The following is a 24,452-nucleotide window of genomic DNA, read 5'->3' as shown; positions in this document are numbered from 1 at the left end:
AATATGGCCACCTCTCAGTCCCATTTTACTCTCTCCAAAACTGACCCTCAATTGCTTTCTCTTTACTCCTAAACCTAACAACTCTTAGGGTAAGTTTTTGGGAGGAGATTGTGGGGACACACTCTACAGTACTCAGGAGTTATTTCTGAATTTGCACTGAGGGATCACTCTTGGTGGTGCTCAGGGGACCATATTGGTGCCAAAGAAAGAACCCAGGTCAGCTGCATGCAAGACAAGTAATTTGCCCACTGTGCTATCTCTCTGGCCCCAGGATGAGCTCTTTTTCATCCAGAATTTTTGCCTTCCTCACTACCTTCTACAGCTTTTTAAAGCTTGTTCTAAAGCTTGTTTCCCTCCAATACTTTTCAGTCTCAGTTTAAACATTTCTATTCATAAGAGGACTTCCTGTTGCTTCTCCATCACAGGGCCTCAATGTTAACGTTGTCCAGAGTCCTAAAAGTAGCGTTGTAGCACTGTCCTCCTGTTGTTCATTGATTTGCTCTAGCAGGCACCAGTAATGTCTCCATTGTGAGACTTATTGTTACTGTTTTTGACATATCGAATACGCCACGGAGAGCTTGCCAGGCTCTGCCATGTGGGCAGGATACTCTCGGTAGCTTGCTGGGCTCTCCGAGAGGGATGGAGGAATTGAACCCAGCTTGGCTGTGTGCAAGGCAAATGCCCTACCCACTGTGCTATTGCTCCAGCCTGTCCTAAAAGCAAACTCATTAAATTTCAAACTTTATGAAGCCAGGAAAGTGCTCTGACTTGCATGTCCTATATCTGAAAGGATTAGCATAGAGCTAGTGCCTATGTATTTCATACTCAATAAATACAAAGACATGAACAAAGAGCTTGGGGAATTGTTCTGAGACAAACTATGCATGTGAATGTGTATATGTGCATATTTAGTGAAATATTCAGAAGCCAGCAAAGGACAAATACATTACCAACATTGGGAATAATAGATGTGGCCTCTGATCCTGGAAATGTGGGCACAGAAGAATGCAAAACATTCAACAATCAATTTGCAAACACCTAGAGCATCAGTTTGTTTGGTAATAACCAGCAGTTTAGCGATGAAAAGATATTGTCAGGACAATCTAATTTCCTTTTAAGAACAGAGGGACCTTCATCAAAAGCATTTATTAGGTGTCTGCACACGGCTAGGGAAGCCTGTCAGAGGTGGAGCAGCTTGTACCTAGTGGTGAAGCATCAGATTTAATATGTGTCTTGACTTCAGTGAAAATCTGATTTTGCTTCTGTGACAATTTCCTTTCACTGGCCAAGCCAATATGAGTTCCTTACAGTAAAAAGTGGTAGCAGCAGCATGACAAGGTTAAGCTCAGGATAAGTACTAAAGCTGTTAAAAGTTGCTAAGAGTCTGAGGATTAAAGGTGAAATTATTCTAAAGGTGAAAAAGGGTGACCTTTTGTTCAGGTCAAATGAGGCTAACCTTTCAATCATCTGCCTCCTCACACCTGATTTTCCCCGGAAATAGAATCACACTTGGATAGCAGGTGAGCGATTGCATTCTCCTCTGGAGTGGATGCTGAATGCTTGTCATTGACAGTGCATTGGACCCTTTGAGAGAGAGTCCGAACAAAGTTCTGGCAAGCCAAATTTGAATCCGATTGACATGCCAGTGTCAAGAGGAAAAGTGCAGATTAAAAGGCATGTCCTTTGGTGGGGGTATTTGGGGTAAAGGGTCAAAATGTCACAGGATATTCCCAGGTGTTAGTGTTGGAGATTAGAACCTTGACATTTGGCATAGATAATGTTTGGGGCCATACAGACCGTGCCCAAGTGTGAGTTGAATACAACGTGGCTGAAAAATTCTAGAAGGATTTAGAATTTTTAGAATCTCAAAGGTGAGGTTCTGGGAGGAGAATCCCCAAAGCATAGTTTTGGTTAGACTTATCCCAGCTGTGGTGACAGGCAGGTCACCAGGAAAGTCCCATCAGTTATCAGACAAGAAGTCAACACAGGGAGGCCAGCAGGAGAATCTGACCCTATTAACTCCGAGAAACCTCCATTTGAGAAATGTTAGAAAAATGCCTTTTATTTGCCCATAGGAGGATAAGGTAGTAGCGTCCTAGCTAATGGATGACTAATCGGTGATTAATGGATGATTATTGAGGATTATTCACCAATCACCACGTACTCGCTTATTACATATAGCATTGATGATAAGACATTAAATGGGTACATTTTGTAGTCGATGTTGGTAAAAATTTATTTGTGGAAAGGACTGTGCCAGGTGCTGAAATATAATGTGAATAAGACAGATTCCATCTTTGCTCTCACAGAATTTAGTTTTCAGAGAAACCCATGTTGACCAACCTGATGGATCAGAATGTTTCCAGGCTTCTTAGGGAGTGGTAGAGTTTGGAGAATAATTGAACCTGTGTAGAACAGGGATTAAGCTGGGTGGGGACGATTGATATTAAGTGATTCCCAGCTAACCAGCTGGCTTAGCCTGAGCCTTCAGGGCTCTGGGAGTCAGAAGTGAAATTTATAGTCTGTTTTGTGTTCTGGATGCATTATTGCTCTGATGAGAGTAAAACAGTATTTGGATGTTTGACATATTCACTATCATAGAAAGGTTCTTTTTTTTTTCTTTTTGGGTCACACCGGGAGATACACAGGGGTTACTCTTGGCTCTGCACTCAGGAATTGCTCCTGGCAGTGCTCGGGGAACCATATACGATGTTGGGAATCGTATACAGGTCATCCTCATGCAAGGCAAATGCCCAACCCACTGTGCTATCACTCCAGTCTCCACAGAAAGGAGGAGTCAAGATCATGCAACAGAATCCAGCAGGACCTCCTTCTTGCCTTTTTGCCTCTTGTTTTCAGTAAAACTATACATCCCTTTCCATTTGCTCCTTCATTTATTGGTGGCTCATCCTAAGTCTTCTTTGCTGGTCCTTTCTCAAAGGCTTAGTCTATTAGCATGAGTAGACCCCAGGTCTCTCAGCTCATTTCTTCTAAGTATTGCTCTCAGATGACCTATTTGAGTCTAAGACTTTTACCATCTTCATGCCAGAAACTATCAACCAGCTGCTCCAAGTTGACTACTTTCCCACCCCCCATGGTACTCCCAGCCCATGAAGCTTTCCATGAGCTTGGCTCCCTATCCTGATGGATACCCCAGATTGAAGACTGCCCCTCCCTAGTACCTTCCATTACAGTTTCTCCAGGTACTGTCCAAAGCTTTAGACATTATCCTTAAGTCTCATTTTTTCCATTAACTTCTCTAATTCATTTCATGTCCTGGCACTTCTCCCCCTAAGACATGATTCTCTCAATCCCCATTACTATAAATTAGGCCCAGACCAAGTTCCTATGGGGGATTCTTAACAGATTCCCTTCTACATCTACCTTTCAATAACTTATCTAAGTCCAGTCTGCTGAAGAAGTCATATAGATATTAGATTATGTGAGTCTTTTATTTTAAAGCATTGATGACTTGTTTAGTGTACTTAGACTGAAGTTCAAGTTCTTTTCTTGCCTTAAATGTTCTGCAAAGCTCTTACAGTTCTCCAATGACAGTCATCTTTGAGACACACATATTTCAGCCTCAGGACCTTTGTACTTACCTTTCTCTCTTCACTGCTCTTCTCTTGCTCCTCCCTGACAATCAGATTTTAATGTCAAGTGTTTCTGCAGTGAAGCATCTTTGGCCATAAAGTAATTGCATATATATTCTTTATTATCTACCCTTTAAAATATTCTGTATGTCATTTACTACGGACTGATTTTTTTTTCCTATTTTGGTTTCAGTGCCATACCAGGCAACGATCAGGGGTCACTTTGACTTTGTGCTTGGAGACCATTCTCTGAAATACTCAGAGACCATGTAGTATTTTTAGGTAGAGATCAAACCCAGGCCTCCAGCATGTAAAGTATTCTCACCAGCCCACTGAACCATTTCTCCAGTCACTGACTGATGCATCTAATTTCTGGTTAATCTTTATACTTAAGAATGAAAATCTTCTCAGTAGGGATGGTGGGAGGGATGCTGGGACCATTGGTGCTAGAAAATGGGCACTGGTGGAGGGATGGATACTCTACCACTGTATTACTGAAATGCAAGCACAGAAGTTCGTAAATCTATATTTGTACCTCATGGTGATTCACTAATTGAAAAAAAAAAGAATGAAAATCTTGAGCAGGGACAGTGTATCCCTGAAATAATACCTCTCCTATGTAGCAGTTCAACAAGTATTAATTGAATAAACCCTGTGAATGCCTGAAAGGCAGTATTGCAACATCCTGTCATATTGGTGCTTTTTCTTTTAAATGAGTATGCATGTTCAGTTTGCCATTACAGAGTAACAAATCACCCCCAAGATGTAGTGATTCTCAAAAACCAGTACTTATTTATTGCTTCCAAGTGTAGGGGACTGCTGACTCAGATGAGCTTGGGATGACCTTAGTTTAGTTTCAATCATGTGTGGCCAGTTGTCCAGTTGATCAAGAGTTGCTTTGTCAAGGTAGGCCTTCCTTGAAAGACGAAAAGTTCTTTGTCAGCAAAGGAGTGAGCTGGGGATTGAGCCTCTTTTGTCTGGCAATTCATACTTGTGCTTATGCAAATCAGAGGGCTAAGAAAAAGAGCAGAAGTGCTCAGTGTTCTTAAGGCCAGAGCTTAGAGCTGGAACAGCATTGCTTACAACTCATTCTTTTGGTCAAGGTGAGTTATAAGGACAGCCCAACTTAAAGGGTGGGAAAAATCACTCTCATTTACTGTTGAAAGAAGATGCAAAGTCCAGTTGCCTAGGTGTGGTTGCAGGGAAAGGGAAAGGTCTAAGGACATTTTTGGCATCAATCTGCCACATTAGGATGACAATAAAAGTGGTCACTGTTCAGCCTTACATTTCTGCTCCAAACAAGGAAAGATAAAGCACATGTATAAGGCCCTGGGGCAGGGGAGTCTTCCCTATCAGCCCACAGATGTGGGAATGATACAAGGTCCAGTGTGTTCTTGGTTAAGCAGTGCCAGGGACAGGAGTGGGAGGAATGGGGACCCAAGGACACTGCCACTAGCACAGCTGTGCAGACTCTCCTGTGGAACCTTGCTCTTTCTGATTCACCTTAATGGTCCCATTGAACTCTCCCTGAATCCTTCCTAACGAAGCGTACCCAACTCTCAAAGTAGCCAACACAGGCATCAGGTCTGGATGTCTCTCAACTTGTGAGAAATTGGTGAAAAACCACATTGGATCAAAGTGCTCTTTTTTCTTTTTTTAGAACAGGACACAAATGACTCAGAATGCAGAGGTCTTGCCACATGCAGCTTAAGGGAACTCCTTTAAAAAGTGATGGAAACAGCTTGCTCAGCTTTGTCTATGGCTTTTCACATGGCAGTACAGCCCCAGCCTGAGAAAGTCAAACTATAGCACCAGAGCGAGTGTTGTTGCAACAGATAAGTGCCCAAGTTTTCTCAAGAATGCATAAGCTGTCCTGAGTGTTTAACTATTACTCACAGCATCGAGCTATCTGAAACTAGCCACAGAAACACAGAATTTAGAATCTAACTCTAGGGGATAAAGAACATGTTCTAAGTCCCTGGCTTAGTGGAGAAAATGCTGCTAGCTTCCTGTCCAATTCTTTTTTTTCCTTTCTAACTTCCTATTAAGTATAAGCAGTGTTTTCTCCACACTCAGCTACAGACCACAAAATGTACTGATTTCAAGCAGTGCAAATGGATGTAGGGATTCTGTTTAAGAAGTATTTAGATTCCAAACAGATTCTGGAGTCTTCTGAACCAAGGTCTTCCTTTCGCCTGCTCCTTCAACCCCCTCAGCTATTTTAGCAACCTTCCTTCCCAGCATGAAATATTCAAATTCTACTTTTGACTTATTCTATTTTTTTTTTAAAGGTTCAAGTTCTCCAGGGTAACATGGTAGCTCCATGAGGAACCTTGCCACCCCCAAATCAGATGTGAAACAGCAGGATGTCTGCACAGCAGGACTTGAGACTCTGTGCCCACTTGTTTTGTCTGCCAGCCTTCAGGTCCTCTTGCAATCCTGCTTAGGAAACAAACAAACAAAAATCAATGATTCAATTCCACTGCGTCTGCACCTTTTCTCACTTCCCACAGACACATTCCTGAGGGCAGTAGTCATGAAGAGCAGTGCTGGGCCCAAGCTGGATCCCACTTGGCTGTTTGGGACTTGTGGGTGAAGTAGCCAGAGACTCGGTGTTCTCCCAGCCTCTTCCTGGTGAATCATGGCTCTCCACCCTGGGCAACAGGGCTTGCCCAACTTGGCCACAGAAGAAAACAATGCAAGCCAGGAGATCCGGGGAGGAAATCAAAGTGACATGTGCTTTGGTTAGAACATGGAAAGGTTATAGTGCAGGGTTCATTTGGCACTCCTCCTGGCTGAAGGTGGGGTATGTACAATTAAGATGATCTTTAAGGGAGTTAGAACGCAAAGTTCCTATTAGAAGAATATGAAAAATTTCCCGTTCATCATCTTGGATTTCTCATCTGCTATCTGCCATGTGCCTTACCTGAAGGGACCGGAATGGACATGGAAGTGACGAGCTTCTGGTTTCATGCATGGGGGAACTCCAGTTCTCTGTACCCGGAAGATTCAGGTTTTTGCCACTCAATGCCTCTTTTGCAAACCACAGCACCCAAAAGGAGAGAGAGAACAAAAGGGAATGTCCTGCCACAGAGGCATGTGGGGATGGAGGGGATGAGAGGGTGGGAGGGATACTGGGATCAGTGGTGTCCGTGGAGAATGGGCACTGGTGGAGGGATGGGTACTCGAACATTGTGTAACTTAAACCCAAACACAAAAATTTGTAAGTCTACAACTGTACCTCATGGTGTTTCACTAATAAAAATTTTTTTTAAAAAGGAAGATTCAGGTTTTTGGAGGGCATCAAGTTACTGGCCCTGGATCATTAGGGCAGGGACAGGGTAGCAGGATTATGTCTATCAAATCTCCCAACACCCTTCACAAAAACTGAAGTAAGTGCCAGGGAGTTAGGTCAGATCAGAAGAGCCTGCCTTTTTTGCACAAGGATCCATTTTCAATCCCTGGGACCTCATGGTTTCCCATGCATTCTCAGGTGTGGTCTGGCTGGATGCCAGAACCACGGGACCCCAGCAGCTCTACATTGCCAATCTGAACTTTCTCAGACTGGTTGGCTGAGAATCACCGGGAGTGGACCCTGGGTGCTCTCCAGCACTCACTGCTCTTCCAAAAGAGTAAGGAGCTAGAAATTCTGGTATAAGTAAAAGATCTCTGAGATTTGCATGTAGTTGAGCAAGAGTAAGTGCCCATTATGTGGTATGTTTGGTACTCACATCACCTGCTCCTTAGAAAGGATTTTCCTGAGTCACCAAGGGTTATCTTAAATGCAGTCTCAGACCAGCTCTTGTTCTGGTCTCCAATTGCTCTTCTATGGCTTTAGTGACATGGATTGGTCTTCCCCTGGCATCCACCATCTCTTCTTAACTACAATTCAGGAAGCTTTTACCAAAAATTAAAAGAGGACCCTTTTTCTTTGTTCAACTGCTGTAACCCCACAACCTATTATCCTGGGGGCCATAAGTATCACACAGTGGAACAAGATAGCCCATCATTTTATGTTTATCCTTTTTTTCTCTGCTCAATATGGGGTAGTTCAGATGGAAACATTCAAACATTGGCCACCAGCTTGCATTATGGTCATAATAGCCCTTTGGGTTTCCAGGTCCTCTGGTTGTGCCTGCTTACATGACAGGCTCTTTACCCCATGGCAAGGTCTTTCTCCAGTGCCCTATCTTCCCTCCAAGCCCAATGACTAAGGGTGCAGTCACTTCTCTCTCTTCTCCCCTTCTTTCCCACACTATCACCTACAACTATATTTTTAATCCCAGAGGTACAAAGGAATTTCTTATTCCCTGAAGGTGCTCTCAGACCTTAGGCAAATGACTGGACATGAAGAGTAGCAAGCGTGGGGTATTGCTTATCTTTTGCAGCCACTACCCTCTTCCCAATCAAGACTTGATAAGTGCCGCCATTTTTGTTTTCTGCATTGTAAGCGATTTCCCAGTGTGTGAATGGCTACACTCACAGGGGCCTTTGACTCACAGGGTCACCTGGCTGCTCAGAACACTAACCACATAGCCATATCTCTGGGGACAAGAGTTAAATTGTTCCTGGAATCCCAGGCATGGCTTGGACAGCCAGAGAAAATGCAAGTGGAGGGTCAGATACCATGACAACTTGTTGAATCAAGAGTCTAAAGAGGATAACTTAAGAGAGTTTAGGGATCCTATGGGTTTGAAATAGTGCCAAGATAAAAATCACATCTGGGCATGATGAGATCAAGTAAATGGTGTTTGAGAGTGATTGTCTCAGACACTGACTGTGGTTTTATTACTCACCTACACAGGCCAGATTGTACATCCCCTGCTGATGACATACAGGACGAGGGTGATATGAAATGACATACATAGACAGGAGTCACTCAGGAGTAATACACCTACTCATGCTTAGACAATTACTTTATTATTAGGGTAGTGCAAATAAAAATAACAATGATATATTACCTCATACCAGTGAGACTGGCATATACCCAAAAGACCAGAAACAACAATAGTGTAAGGATGTGGTGAAAAAAAAATACTCTCCACTTGCTGTTGGTAGAAATATCAACTGGTTTAACCTCTACGTAAAACAATATAGATATTTCTCAAAAAAGTAAGAATAGAATTTCCATATGACCCAGCTTTTTCACTTCTTGATGTCTACCTTCCAAATGCAAAAACATTAATTTAAAAAGAAATATGCATATATATGCTCTTTTCAGCACTAAGTACAATATTCGAAATATATAAATCACCCAAATGCCCAACTAGGGGTGAATGAAGTTGTGGCATATAGTTAAATAAGGTGGAAACTTGCATCTACTTAGATGAAACTGGAGTGTATCATGTTAACCAAAATAAGTAAAAGGGAGAAGCAGAAACACTGGATGATATTATCTGTCTATGATATATAAAGAAACAAGGGAACAGAGGGTATAGAATGATGACAAACCCTTAGACTTGAATTACAAAACTGAGACTACCAGATAGTTGGGGTTAGGGGAAGAAAGAAGCAGAAAATAAGAAAAAAAAAGAGGACCACTTTAAACACAAAGAGAATATCTATCTATGATGATCATAATACCTCTGCAGTGCTAGGATTAATATCTCCACTAACAATATTTTAACCAATTGGAAATTTTTTTATAGGAATTTGATTATTTTTAGATTTAACACCACTAAAGACATTTTCCCTTTCTGCCCCCAGTAAGTGGAGGTATTTATTGTCTTGACATTCTCTTATTGACATAAAAGTAATAGTTTCTTAGTTTAGTTCAGCCTCATTCTTTCCACAGAGAGTGTTGTTTTATATCTTGTTTATCTTTTTCTATGATAATCCACTGGGGCCTTTGACACTCCTTTTTATCACTCTCAAATCTTCTGCCAATACCTATTGTGTATTGACATGTGGTTGCTTAGAGGAAACATTACAGAGACAATTCGTTTTGTTTTGTTTTGTTTTGTTTTGCCTTGGGGCCACACCTGGAGATGCTTGGGGTTACTCCTGACTCTGTACTCAGAGGTTACTTCTGATGGTACTCAGGGCACAATATGGGATGCTGGAGATCAAATCTGGTCAGTCACCTGCTAAGTAAGCACCTTAACAGCTGTACTATCTCTCCAACCCCAATAGGGACAATTGTTAAACTTGAGTGGATGAAGCAGACATGGGTGTCTCATGAAGAGTTTGATCTCTTTCTAGTTCCATTTCTGCCAAACAACATCACAAGTACCCAACCAATAGATGATTCATTTAATTAGAACCTGTGTGTCCATCCCTATTCTTGTGGACTGTTAGGCAGAGTGCCTATCCTCAAATTGTCCTCCATACACCAGTTGCAGATACCAATGTTACACCCATTAAATAATTAGCAACCCCCTAAGTGTTTGACAGCACTGAATGTGGAAAAGAGAAAATGCAGTGTGTCCTGGAGCAGTTTCAGAAAAGAGATTGCATGAAGGTAGAAAGAACCTTATGGGGGGATGGGTATTCGATCATTGTATGACTGAAATGTAATCACGAAAGTTTGTAAATCTATAACTGTATCTCACAGTGATTCATAAAAAAAAAGAACCTGAGTTTCAGTAGCTCTTCTGCCTCCACATCGGATCCTGGTACTCTGAAGACAGCAGTGCATAATCAGAGACGGATAATGGGGGTTCTGAAATGCTTATCAAGGGGGTCTTGGTGCCAGTGCTGATATTAGGTAGGGAAAACAAGGCACTTACTTGACCTGGACACAGAGCATGTCTTTCAATTTGCGCTTTGACTTCCATTAAGTCCCAGCATTTTGTAGTTCTATTATCCAGCCAGACACAATGCTTGCTTCCTCTCTCTCTCTCCCCCCTCCTCTCTCTCTTTTTCTCTCTGTCTCTCTCACACACACAACACACACTTTTAGATCCGTATTTTCTCTTTTCCATTTTATTAGTATTATTTCACTTTCTCCTAGCTGTTTATCCATTTTTTATTTTCTCTTTTGCCCCTTTTCTTTTCATCATCCTTTCAAGTATTCTTGCAGCTTTTCTTCTTACGTGACAGGGTCCATAGAGGGCTAGAGTCCAAGGTCAGAGGCCAAGGGTGGATGCAAGCAATCACTGATTTAGCACTGTTATTTCTTTTAATATAGAGATCACAATAATAGTCATACATGTTAGAACTTTTCAGTTGTTGAATTGGTTTCTGAGAAAGTCTATGTTTTGTGTAAAAACACCTATATAGATGAAGAAGATGATTTAGGTTACATGAGAAAGTTAACTTTAACCAAGGAATATGAGTAAATTTAATCTTTTGATGTTTCCAAACATCTTTTCTTTGAAACATTATCTCCTTGTTTATCTGTTGTGTTCTCCACTGACCCTTTCCACTTTATTGCTAGCACCTGGAATAGAGCACAGTAGATTCAAGGTTCTAAATACAGACTAATTATGAATGAATGAAGACTTTTTGGAATTCAATGAAGACATTTTGGAGTTGAAAAGGTATTTTTAAATTAGACTGAGGCACAAATGACTTTGAGAATAAGGCCAAATTATAAACAAACCTGAGGAGAGATGAAGTTTGAAATGGTAGCTAAAATAAAACACTAATAAGATAATATGAATATCTTGGACTTATAAAGTATTCATTGGTGCATAAACTTGGTTTCACTGCTCTTGGCTTTAGTTTGTCAGTAAAGTGTATGGGAGAAAAAGATCTTTCCACTTAAAAAAGTGCTCCGTGTCTTTCTTTTCCAGTGAGAGGTGTGTGTGGTCCCATTGAGAATGACACCATTTGTTTTCAATTTGAACTCATCATTCCTCCCACTTGCATCTCCACTTGGTGCCTGGACAATCCTTTGATCCCCGCCTCAGAGAACTGAACAGTGCATGGCACCAATCAAATCAATATTACTTAGGAGCTTTGGGAATAGAAGTAAATCGTTATTCCATGTTTTCCTAGTTGGGGCCAGTGCTTTTGTACTCTTGGTCTGTATTACTATTGCTTGCAAACGTTTAGTGTATGGCTTGTTCCTTGTGTTCTTGCATTCCTGCTTTTGAAGTCATGGTGATATGCTAAAAACAATGAAAACCCACTGAAGAGCTACAGATTAAGTAGCCAGAGGAGCAGTGTCTGCATAGCAGAAAAGGAGAAATGTCTTATCCATGCCCCATTTTCCTGTAGGCCCTTCTGGCTGAGGAAACTGGCATTTTCTTGTACAGTCCAAGAATCAATGGATGTTATTTGTTCTGTTTTTGTTTTTTCCAATAAGGAGATAGTTGTCTTTAGATGCTGAAATCTGACTGTATAAAGGGCTAAGTAGATATTATACCTGAACAATCTTGGAGCTCTTCTGCCCTTCATTATCTGCTTAGTGCCAGATTTTTCTTTTGACACTCCATCAATTTCTTCTCCTTTCTTGAAATTCATGTTTTTAGTTTTGGGGAAGTATTCAGCCCAGCTGTACTCAGAGCTTACTCTGGACTCTGTGCTCAGGAACCCCTGGTTTGCTGCATGAAAGGCAAAATGCCTTACCCATTTAAAAAATTTTTTATTAGTGAAACACCGTGTTGTACAGTTGTTGACCTTACAAGTTTTTGTACTTGGGTTTCAGTCATACAATGATAGAGTACCCATCCCTCCACCAGTGCCCATTCTCCACCACCAATGATCCCAGTAATCCTCCCATCCCACCTCTGTGGTAGGGCATTCCCTTTTGTTCTCTCTCCTCTTTTGGTTGCTAAGGTTTGCAAAAGAGGCATTGAGTGTCAAACACGTTCGGTCTATAGTCTACTTTCAGCATGCATCTCCCATCTGGGAGAATCCTCCCAACACCATTTACTTGGCCTTACCTATTTTGTTTGCATCTATTTCTCTATGCTATGTCTTCAGCTTTTCCTCCACTTGAGCAGTTATGTTGACTTACTTTTCTGAGCTGGAAGTGGTGATGTGGTCAACAGGGCAGCAAAGACACAGAGGAGGATTAAGAGAGAACTTTTGTTGGACATGGAGTAAGACATGAACCTAATTGTGACACCAGGAAATCAATTGTGAGTGTGAGCGAAGCTAGTGATAGCTTGAAATAATCTGGGAAGATTTTCTCTCTAAGGAAAGGAATTACAAATTGGCAGCCAGGGCATTAGCCACAGACAGAAATTCAGCCACAGACAAATATCAACAAGATGTTAAAATTGTTATTGCTAGGTAAAGCCATGAAGAAGTTCATGGTTATAATCATTCCTTATCTTTAAAATTTTTTCCTTGTATTTGACACTCTAATTTACATAGTTATGTTCATTAGGTTTTCAGGCATACAATATATCCACCTCTATTCCCAACTCCCATCCCTCCACCACTTATTCTAGATTCCCTCCCGGCTCAGCCTGACTTATTGACTTACATTTTTAAGTTTAATTGTTTTAATTTGGGTGCTTATAGTAATGTTGGATTTAGTGTTGAATTGAGTGGGTTAGATAAATACTCATACTTTGCTTCTATATCATATCAGTACCCAAGACCCCTGACTCATGTCCCTGTGTTATTACCAGACCTTCTCTTCTTGTTTTCCCCTTTAATTTTTCTCTTTTCTTGGCATTTTTGTTACTGTAATCTAGAGCCAGTATTTTGCCCACTTTTTCTACCTACCATTCCCTAGACATGTTATTCTACAGACCACAGATTAGTGAGGGCTTCTTGGGTTTAGCCCTATCTTTCTGACTCACTTCACTTACAGTCTGGTCCTCCAATTCCATCCATGTTATTATGAATTGCATGATTTTATCCTTCCCTGTGACTGAGTATTCTACTATCCATATCACAGCTTTATCATCCACTCTTTTGTCAATGGACACTGGGGTTGCTTCATTAACCCGGCTATGTGCTTCAAAGGATGGAGGTGTGCATTCCTCATCTAGTGTTAGAATGGAACTCACTCATGGAAATAGCCTGTCCCCCTATTTTAAGTTTACTTTAGCTATCCATTGACTAACAATTGACTCTGTTGCCAATTGAAACGCCTTTGTGAAGGTTTTCTCATCCAAGGAAGATGTACATCAACTCTTCATCCACATCCTTTCATTCCGCTTGCCCAGAGTAGGCCAGTGTCATCTTAAAGTTTGATGACCCTGTCCACAGACAGTAACTGCAAAAATTAACATCCTGATTGATGCCGAAAAATTGGCTGAGTCCATGTTTCTGAGTCTCTCCTTTAACTCTCCCTGTCATGCTAGATATGTGACAAGTCAAACTCTGTCTGTGTCAGCTGCCGCTGTGCTCTGCTGGGAGCCTCTGGGAACTCTGTGTGGAGAGAAGATCAAGCCAGAAGCATGATGCTTGATTAACGCTTCTTTCTGAGCTGTCCTTGTACTCGTAGTCACATTTTCTTGCCCATTTCCTTGACCTTTTATAACAAATTCCTTGTGTTGCTTCTATACCACTCTCCTCTTTTAAACTGGGCTTTATAAGAAAAAGGATGTCAAGGTACAGTATTTAACACATTTTTTTTGTTTGATTGTTTTTTTTTTTGGCACAGTTTTTAAGACTCCCCTTCCATTTACTGGGCATATTTGAATGCTTCTTTTTTACTTACCATTATTCCCCTTGTCCAAGTTGCTGCTCTCTCTTGCTAGCTCCCTGTTCATTACCTTCTGGGGTACTGTATCTACTCTGGTACTAGAAATTTAGCCTTCCCAGTATGGTACTGTTTCCTCCTAGTTCCCCTGTGAAACATGAAGCCCCAAACTGGGAAGGCTCTAGGGAACACCACTGGATTCTCTCAAGGGTATCACAGAGGTTTCTACAGTGACCAAGAAGGTGGTTGCATTTCAACGCATTTGCAGACCACTTCGGTTTATTCCATCTTTTAAATTGTTTTAAATTTGAAAGCAGTAAGTTTACACAGAGGGAAGGGGCAGGGAGGTACTCAGAATCAGTATTGCTGAGGTGGAACAGAGAGGGTAGCTGAATTGCAGTGTGGCATATAAAGGACTTTATATGCCATAAGGACTGGAACTTGATGCAGCCCCACCCCATTCATTCACCTCCCTTATGCAGCAGCTTTTCACACATACAGACTTGCACCAATCAGGTCCAAGGACCTTCCGTTGAAAACCATCGCCCTTGAAAAGAGTGCATGACCTTGGCCACGTTCTAGCCTTGGGATGTGAACAATGCGTTTTAAGACTGGCTGTTCTTACAAAGAGGTCTGGGCATAGACGTGTGCTCCTAGGATTGAACGTGTCACTAAGATATTTCTATGATTAGTGCCTTGAAAATATTGTCTATTAGTGACACGAGTAACCACATTTATCAGTGACAGGGCATTTGCTCCAGCGAGATGTGAGGAGACAAAGAGAAACATGCTAGGAGGTAAGACCATTCTCCACTGGGGATGGGAAAGAGGGCATATGGAGAAGGAGACCCACCTCTCAATATCCCTCTCAGAATGGAACCTACTCAATTTTTAATTTTCTGCCTTGGGCATGAAAATTGCCTTGTTTTATCTTTCACTTCTGCTGGAGGGGTCTGTGTATTTTCTCAGCTTACCTTTTCCAATCTTTCAGGATCTTCACTCTGGGGTGCCTTGCTTGTGGTTTTAACCTTTTATCTTTCTTTGTGATGGTTGTTTTGAGTTTACAACTAATCAAATATTCCACAGGCACCCTGGGGTTTGACCGGTCAGTGAGGAGCCAGAGACAATTCAAAGCCGATTTCCCACTTTCCAGACTCACTGAGCGATTTGAGGCAAGGCGGGAGCGCTAACACATGGAGTGTGAATTGTGTGCATAAGCAACTAGAAACCCAGGCAACCTTCAGCTCAGGGTTTCCTGTTAATCAGCTGGGTTTTCTGGCATAGCAATGAGCAAATGGCATTAATGAGGTAGGCATAGATGATGCCACAGGGGCCTATCCAGTTAGTAGGAGCTGGGCATAGCAATGTGGAGAAACAATAAATGACGGGGTATTTTATCTCCTTCCCCCCCTTTTTTTTCCAGTGGCAACTTTTTGGCTGATTAAAGTACTTTTCATGGTTCCAGGAGGGAAGTGTCTTTTGTACTACACACTAGAATGTCAGTTCTCATTACTAAACCCTGGCTGTTCAAATGCTATCTGAATCTCCCCAAGGCCTCCTTGGGGAGGCTGTAGGCAGAAATTTCAAGGAGCTTATGCCAATTATTTTCTTTCTATCTACATATTGATGACTGGCCCACAGTAATCATGTGAGTCAGGTGCTATGAACACAGTTTCTTTTCTTTCATTCATACCTTTTTCGGTAAGTTTTTTCTTAAAGAATCTTTTCCTTCCTTTAGCTTCTGTGGTTGGTATATCTCTTTCTATTTGAGAATTGCATGGAATACCAGAGAGAAGGAAACCCAGGATGGAGTAATTTTCTCTGTATTTTTTGGAGGGTGTAGGGGCGTGAGGGAGATTTGGCCTCTTTTTCACAAATTAATAGAGCTATTAGAGAATTATGAAATAAATGTATTTTGACTTTAGTAGTTAAGAACGGGCATCAAACTCTGGACTTTATTGCCTTAAAAGCCTATAACTTAGGATCCTTTTAATCATAAATTACAGATCTTCACTTGGCAGCTCATATGAGAAAAAGTAATTAATTAGAAAGATATATAGTGGTCATTTAGTAAAAGTCAAAGCTGAAGACCATGTATCAGAAAGTATTGGAACCAGAGAATGTAAGTAGCAAGAAGCAGTTCATCATTTTTGGAAAGTACCAAAGTATTCAATCGCTTGTTCTATTCAAGATTAAAATTTACATGAGAAGCTGACTAACCCACTTGGAGCTCATGAACAAATTTGACTAAATCGTGTTAAGAAACCTTAACTGACAGTTCTAAGTGTATTCACAGGTGAGAATTGTGAAGTGTCGGGGAAGGAAAGTAAATAGATTCTGGATGGGCAAAAGCTTCAAAGACCTGGCACAAGTTGAAAGGTCTCAGATTGGCCTAGAGAGTAACATCCATGCTCTCTTTTTGTCAGGATACTTGTTGGTGTTACAAAATTGCAGGAGAGACTACCATCACCTCCTCCAAATTCCTATATTGAATCCCTACTCCCAGAGGGATAGCACTTGGAGGTGGAAAGTTTGGAAAGCAATTTGAGTCAAATTGGGTTATGAAGATAGGGACCTAATGAAGAGATACATATCTGTTGAGAGGGAGGGACAGTTATGAGATTTCCCACACCCCACGTCTAGGCATACGTCCAGGGAAGGTCACGTGAAGAAGTACTAAAAAACACAATCATCTGCAGATCAGGAAGAGGATTCCAACAGTCATAGGATCTGCCTGCACCTCAGTCTTGGACTGCTAAGCCTCTAGAACTGTGAGAAGTAAATGTGCACTGTTCAAGATACTCAGTTGATGGTCTTTTGTTATAGACACCTGAGTTGACTGTAGCAAGGCCTTTCCCGAAAACCATGAGAAAGTTCCATGATTTTTTTTTCTTTTTTGCATGCTGTGGTTATCAAATTGCCAGACTCTAGGCCAGCAGAGAGCAGAGGCTGAGCTACGGGGTCAGCAGGGACTCTATCTTCTTGGGCTTTGAAGATCTTTCTTGGATGGCTAGAAATGCCTGAGGTGAAGGTGATGGGCTCTTTATCCCCTAGCAGGCTTCTATCAAGTCTTAGCAGGCCTCATGAGTATTATTTAGTTGATTTTTAGAAATGTGTCATTTGCTTTTAAGGAACCTCTGGGAATGAGCATAATTAAGTGTAGATGAAAATGTCTGTAAGACAGAAAACCACCATAATGACATCCTGAAAAGAACGCAAGAAGCTTTAAAACATTCTCACATTGTCATTCCATCAAGGCATCCCAATTTACAGTGACACCCTAAAACCTGAGCTTTGCTGGGGAGGATCAAACTGGGATTTCAGTTGTTGAACACAGACTCTAAAATTAGGTGAGATTAATTTGGAAAAGAGCCCATCTGCAATCCTCAGATGGAGAGGTAAAGGGTACCCAGTCAAATGTGAAGGAGGAGAGAAAAATGAGCAAGAAGAGGAGTGGGAGGAAGATGGAGGAAAAGAAGAAGAAGCAAGAGAAGGAGAAATGGAGCGGGGGGAGTGCAGGAAGAGGAAGAGAAGAAGATTAGGACAAAAACCACTTGGAGAATATGTTAAATACCAGGACAAGTGTTTGGATGTATAGCCCTGACTGGACACTTGCTATGAGGCAAGAGATGTTCTTAGTGAGTAAGAAGGCAAAACTGTTCAGTGTGACAAGACTTTTAACCCTTAAGTGAATTCTCAAGAGCTAGACAAGCTATAAGTGGCATATAAAATATGAAAGGCAGAGAAATTCTGGGTGGCTGGTCAGAGCCCAAACTCTGTGTCAAGGTGATTTGCGGGGGATGAGTGAAGGGCTCTCGCTGCAGAAGGACTGAGTTCATTGCCAAGGCAGGAAATGAGGCATGAGAATGGCCAAGCACTCTTTCCTGGAACCTCTCAGGGAGGGGAAAGGAGAGGTGTGCACATCTGTAAGGGTGGCGCAGGCCATGACCAACACTGAGATCAGGAAGTTGCTCAGCCCTCTTCCAGGAGGAAAGGCTATCCTTTCAGGTAAGGATTAGTCACCAGCCTTGGCCTGCAAGTAACAGAAAGCATAGCTGGCAGAAGAGTCTCAACGTAAAAGAAAAGATTTTTTTTTATTTTTCATTTTATTTATTTTGCTCGAGCGGGCCCAGTAACGTCTCCATTGGAGACCTTGTTGTTACTGTGTCTGGCATATCGAATACTCTCGGTAGCTTGCCGGGCTCTCCGAGAGGGGCAGAGGAATCGAACTCGGGTCGGCTCTGTTGGCCGCTTGTAAGGCAAACGCCCTACCCGCTGTGCTATCGCTTATTTTATTTTTACTTTTTGGGTTACACCCAGCAGTGCTCAGGGGATACTCCTGGCTCTGTATTCAGGAATTACTCCTGGCAGTGCACAGGTGAACCATATAGGATGCTGTGGATCAAACATGGGTTGGCCGCGTGCAAGGCAAATGCCCTTTCCACTGTGCTATCACGTCGGCCCCTCTTTTTTATTTTCAATTGAATAAAACATTGGAACATCAGACAGTTAGGTCAGGGTCAGTTGGTACAACAGCTCAATGACTTCCTTAATTTCCCAGGATTTTTCTTTCTCTCTCTCTATTCTGTTCGTGTCTCTTTTTTTTTCTTTTTTGGGTCACACCCAGCGATGCTCAGGGGTTACTCCTGGCCCTACACTCAGAAATTACTCCTGGTGGTGCTCAGGGCACCGTATGGGATGCTGGGATTCGAACCCGGGTTGGCCGCGTGCAAGGCAAATGCCCTACCCGCTGTGCTATAGCACAGCGGGTAGGGCGTTCACCTTACACGCAGCCAACATGGCCGACCCGAGTTCGATTCCTCCGACCCTCTCGGAGAGCCCGGCAAGCTACCGAGAGATATGCCAGACATAGTAACAACAAAGTCTCCAGTGGAGACGTTACTGGGCCCGCTCGAGCAAATCGACGACCAATGGGAGGGCCTTTACCTTTACCTTTACCTTTATTCTGTTCTTATGTTTGTTTTGGGGTTGGGGGCCACACCCAGTGGTGCTCAGGGGTTATTCCTGGTTCTCTACTCAGGATTTACTTCTGGTAGGCTCAGAAGACCATATGGGATGATGTGATCAAACCCAGGTCAGCTGCATGCAAGGCAAGCTCCCTATCCCTCCAGCCCTTCTTTCTACATGTTTACCCTTTAGTATGTCAGAGATGAATTCCATCCTGATGGCAAGATAGGAGCAATAGCTCTAAGCCCGGTGTCTTATATGGCAGCAGATCAAGCAAGAAAGAGCAGAAACCAAATATACTCCCCCCTTGGGCCACTCACAGTAGTGCTCAGGGTTTGCTCCTGCTCTGTGCTCAGGGATCACTCCTGGTAGGGCTTGGAGGACCAGATAGTGCCAGGGAGCAAACCAAGGTCTACCATGTGCAAGGCAAATGCCTTAACTTGTGTCCTATTTCTCTGGCCCTGGTGTCCTCTTCTTTTAACCCAGAGGGAAGCCTTTGCTTGAACCCACCAGCAGATTTCTGTGTACATCTTCCTACCCAGGACTGACTATGTGTGGAGAGCTGAGAAGGGACAAGGGGGCATAGCTCCATCTCTTCCTAGTGCAGCAAAGGTCACATGTTGCTCTCTGAAATCTGCCTGCCAAGTTCTCTTAGAAGAAGCTCCTGGAAAAGTTGAGCATATTCCTCTGGAGCCTGAGGTTCCAGGCTCACAGAGGAGCAAGGCTGGAATGGTCCTGGTTGGGGATTGGAGACGTGGGAGGAAAGATGCTGGATCATGGGAGAGGGCTCAACACTGAGTCATTTCAGACTGTGAGGTGGAGAAGGGGACAGGCGGATATGGGAGGAGGCATCAGCAGCCTAAAGGGACCAGGTCTACACCGGGGAGCAAGGTGGAGGCATGCAGTGCATATTCTTATTCTGGCACTGACACATCACCTAGTCTGGGACTTTATCATGGATGAAAACCAGGTGCTAGCAGGGCAGAGAACCTCTGGGACTGGGTGAGCACCCAGCACCACTGTGGCATACAGCGATCCCTCCCTGAAAGACAGTCATATGCTCTTTGTGACTCTCTACTCTTGCCTCTTGCTGCGTCACATTATCCTGTGTTACTTTGCAGATCTTAGGTTTGCTTTCTCAGGACCCCCCCCCCCCCCCAAGACTTTTTGCATGTGCTATGCCAGTGGCTCCTCATCAGCCCACTCTTTGCAGTGCCTCATAGTCATAAGGCTTTGGTGATTTCATTCCCAGAGAGCTGGTCCTCAGGGCCAGCCACCAGGGGAAGGTCCCTGAGGGTGGTGGGCACAGCCTGGGACCACAGCATCTCTGATACAGACAACAGAGCCCGCTCCTGGGATCAGGAACGCTTTGTCCTTGTCTCATTTGCTTCTTTCTGTGCTGGGGAGGGGAAGGGGCTCCGGGGAAGGGAGGAGCAACGCTGGGTGGAGAGACGAATCCTTTCTCTTGCTTTCCTTACCTCCCTCCAGAAATCGAGCATCCGTGGGAGAGCTGAACTCGGTCTAATGAGAAGTTCCCTCCGACTTCACTCCCATCCCTTTCTCTTTCTTCTTTCCCTATCAACACTTGTCAGGGATTTAAGTCAAAAAGCCTGGCAAAGACCTGGGCTTCTGTACCAGCTCGGGCAAAAAAAGATGGGTCTAAACAGGAAAGGAATAGAGCGAGGCATTGTTCCAACACTGTGGAGTGGGAAAAGTAGGTCAGCGAAGAAAATGCAGGTTTGACAAAACTGAGGGATTGAACTTGTCACCTCAGAGCCCATTGGTGTAGAAAGTGAACAGCCAGCAAGGCACCGGGGTTGCCGAAGCCCGCTACCCCGCCGGGAACAGACGTACACTGGGAAAAGCTTGAGGGTCATTGCCTCCTGCCACAGCCCAGCACTGCCAACCTCCCCCTCTCCCCCCAACCCTTACCCTGGGAAACGAAACCAAGTGATGATTCTAGAAGGCAAGAGCAGCTGAGGCTCTCTCTGGAGAGCTTGCCAGGCTGCAGCCTCCCAGTCACCAGCTGCATTTGCAGAACTGGGAATTGAGACAACCCCACCCCCCACCTCCTCGGAGATGAGGTTCTAATTACAGTCAACACCACCTTCTAGGAAACTCCTGGGCCCAATAGCTACCAACAGAGAAGTGCATTCTCCTCACTGCCCTCCTAGTCCACTGGCTAGCCAGGGATACCAGTTGTATCCAGGAAGAGAAAAGAAAATGTCCCTTTCCACAAGCCTCGGCCAAACCTGAGCCATTCTCTGACTTTCTTCCTGAGACAGAATACTGAACTATTATTTTGAACCAAAGGTTCTTTCTCCCTGACTCTGAAGGCAATTTAGATGGGAAGTAACTCCGATTTCTTGCCCTGAATAGGTTTTATTTTTCATAATGTATGTCCCCTCCTCCCTGTGGGGCTGTAAGAATTTTCAGGAGTTCTAAGAGCGATGTTGAACTATTCATTTCAAGACCTGGTTTTCATACCATGCCCACCAAGTAGTACAGCAGGAAGGGTGTTTGCCTTGTAACACCATGGTGGCCGACCTGGGTTTGATTCCTCTGTCCCTCTCGGAGAGCCCAGCAAGCTACCGAGAGTATCATGCCTGTACAGCAGAGCCCAGCAAGCTCCCTGAGGCATATTTGATAAACCCAAAACAGTAACAACAAGTTCTCACAATGGTGACGTTACTGGTGCCCGCTAGAGCAAATCGAGGAACAACAGGAGGACAGTGCTACAGTTCCCACCAAGTATAGGCTCACTGCTGGCTCTTTCATGAGCACCTTTCAATGGACAATTGTGTCTTAAGGAAACTTGTACCAAAAAGCCATACACTTCCATCCTGACCACTCATTCCTGGACTTTCTGCCATAAGTAATGATTTGCTTTCCCTCTCTGCAAATGGGAAGGCATGGAATATCACCATTTATCTGTAATAGAAAGGCTATAGCACCGGACACAAAGGCTTAAATTCCAGTTTCACCAGGTACTTATTTTGTAAATATTAGGCCATTTTTCAGAGCTTCATCTCCAACAGGGTTCTAGCAATAAAAGGACTATGATTTATACCAGTTTTTAATTTACAGTCAAAGATAAAGGCAGTTTACATGGAAAGTACCTTTCTAAAACTCGCTGCCTAAAGGAAGCTTAATTCAGTGTTAGCTTCCTTCCTCATTGTTGATGATACTAAAAGAATTTCTGGAGGAAGTGTTGGATCAGAGAGACTTAAGACTAATTAAAGCAAAGAAAAAAATGAAACAGGCAATACACTGTATCTAACATTTAGTCCTGCCCTCTCCAGTTACATGTGTGATTTTTACATTTAAATTTATTTTGATTAAAATGAAATAAATGGGCATATTCTCCAGACCCTGGAGATTTGTCCATGTCTCAATCTGAGATGTATACTCTTGGCTTTTCTTTTCCCTCTGGAGAAGCCTATTGTCTCTCTTTAAAATCTCTCTCCGCTCTTTATTTCACTCTCTCCCTCCCTCCCTCCCTCCCTCCCTCATTTATCTAAGTATGTTTTTCTAAATAAAAGTATTTACTTCACAGAAAAAGGAGGGAGGGAAGGAGGGAGGAAGGAAGGAAGGAAGGAAGGAAGGAAGGAAGGAAGAAGGGAGGGAAGGAGGGAGGGAGGAGAAGGGAGAGTGGGGGGAGGGAAGGAAGGAAGGAAGGAAGGAAGGAAGGAAGGAAGGAAGGAAGGAAGGAAGGAAGGAAGGGAGGGAGGAAGGGAGGAAGGAAGGAAGGAAGGAGGGAGGGAGGGAGGGAGGGAGGGGGAAGGGAGGAAAGGAGGGAAGGAAGGAAGGAGGGAGGGAGGGGGAAGGGAGGGAAGGAGGGAGGGAAGGAAGGAGGGAGGGAGGGGGAAGGGAGGGAAGGAGGGAGGGAAGGAAGGAGGGAGGGAGGGAGGGAGGGAGGGAGGGAGGGAGGGAGGGAGGGAGGGAGAAGGAAGGAAGGAGAGAAGGAGGGAAGGAAGGACAAAGGGGGGAATAAGGGAGGGTGGGGGAGGGAAGGAAGGAGGGAAGGAAGGAAGGAAGGAAGGAAGGAAGGAAGGAAGGAAGGAAGGAAGGAAGGAAGGAAGGAAGGAGGGAGAGAAGGAAGGAAGGAAGGAAGGAAGGAAGGAAGGAAGGAAGGAAGGAAGGAAGGAGAAGGGGAAAAAAGAAACTGAAAAAAAAGAGACAACTAAAGCCCAGATTTCCTTCCGCCCTGGAATGCACCTTCTCCTTCAGTTGCCTTTAAGACATGCTACATTTTTTCAGGCCATGTGCAAGAAAACACTTTATGGAGGCGGCGCGCTTGCACCCGTGCTCACACGTACACAGGTGCCTCCTAAGCAGCTTCCACTCTTCCTGCCGAGTGAGCTCCTCAGGGAGAAAGGCCTGTGAGTACATCCTGGGTGAAAATTGAGCTTTCAGAGACATTGCTTCCTGGTCTGGCTCTGTGCCGGGGAACATGGAGCGGGGGAGGGGGAAGAGATAATACTCACTTCATAATTGTCCTGTGGGATAGATGCAGTGACTTTAAAGCAGGGAGATGTGTTGCCTTCCTTCCAAAAGCTGAGTTAGAAAAAGCGAAGTTTTTCCTTCTCCCTCCCTCCCTTCATCCCTCCTTCCTCCCTTCCTCCCTCCCTCCCTCCCTCCCTCCCTCCCTCCCTCCCTCCTTCCTTCCTTCCTTCCTTCCTTCCTCTCTCTTTTTTTTTTCTTTCTTTCTCTTTTTTGATGTGTGTGTGTCTGTTAAGGAGGTTTTCGTTGCTGGGTATGGCCAAGTGAGTAAGGAAGTTAGATAATAGACTCTTTAAAGAAAAATGAATGTTATAAAATTAGAAAAAGAGAGATTATCTAAATTCCAAGTTGCCTTAGTCTCTGGCAACGTGCACTGGTGGAAGGACACTCTTGGTAGTTATTTTCTAGAAGTGTGGTTCTTGTCCAGAGGTTACCCACACTTCAAGGCACCCACCGGACACCCCTTCCAATGGGCACAGGGCAGTGAGCACAAGCTTATCCAATTGTTCTCATTCTAAGTGATCCATATAGAGCAGAGAAAGTTTCCTAGGGGGATTAAAATGCACATCTGAATGCCTCCAGCCAGCTCGAGCCTGGAGAGAAGCAAAAGTCAGGGTGATGAGGGCCGAGAAGCATGAAATAAGTCAAGGTTATTCAGCATGTGAGGAAAGTTTGAATTATTCATTTTCTGACCCCGTAGAGGTACTTTATTTTTACTGCAGTTGGTTTCAGTGTTTTTGGGACACTGTAGTCACACAGATTTCTGCACCACCATTTGTACACACACCCTGCCCTCCAGCTTTAAGCAACGGGATTGCTGATTTAGGGCTCTCTTGGCC

The sequence above is a fragment of the Sorex fumeus genome, unplaced genomic scaffold (genome assembly GCF_029834395.1).
Source record: "Sorex fumeus unplaced genomic scaffold, SorFum_2.1 ptg000014l, whole genome shotgun sequence".
Taxonomy (NCBI): domain Eukaryota; kingdom Metazoa; phylum Chordata; class Mammalia; order Eulipotyphla; family Soricidae; genus Sorex; species Sorex fumeus.
Note: the sequence above shows the minus strand (reverse complement) of the source record.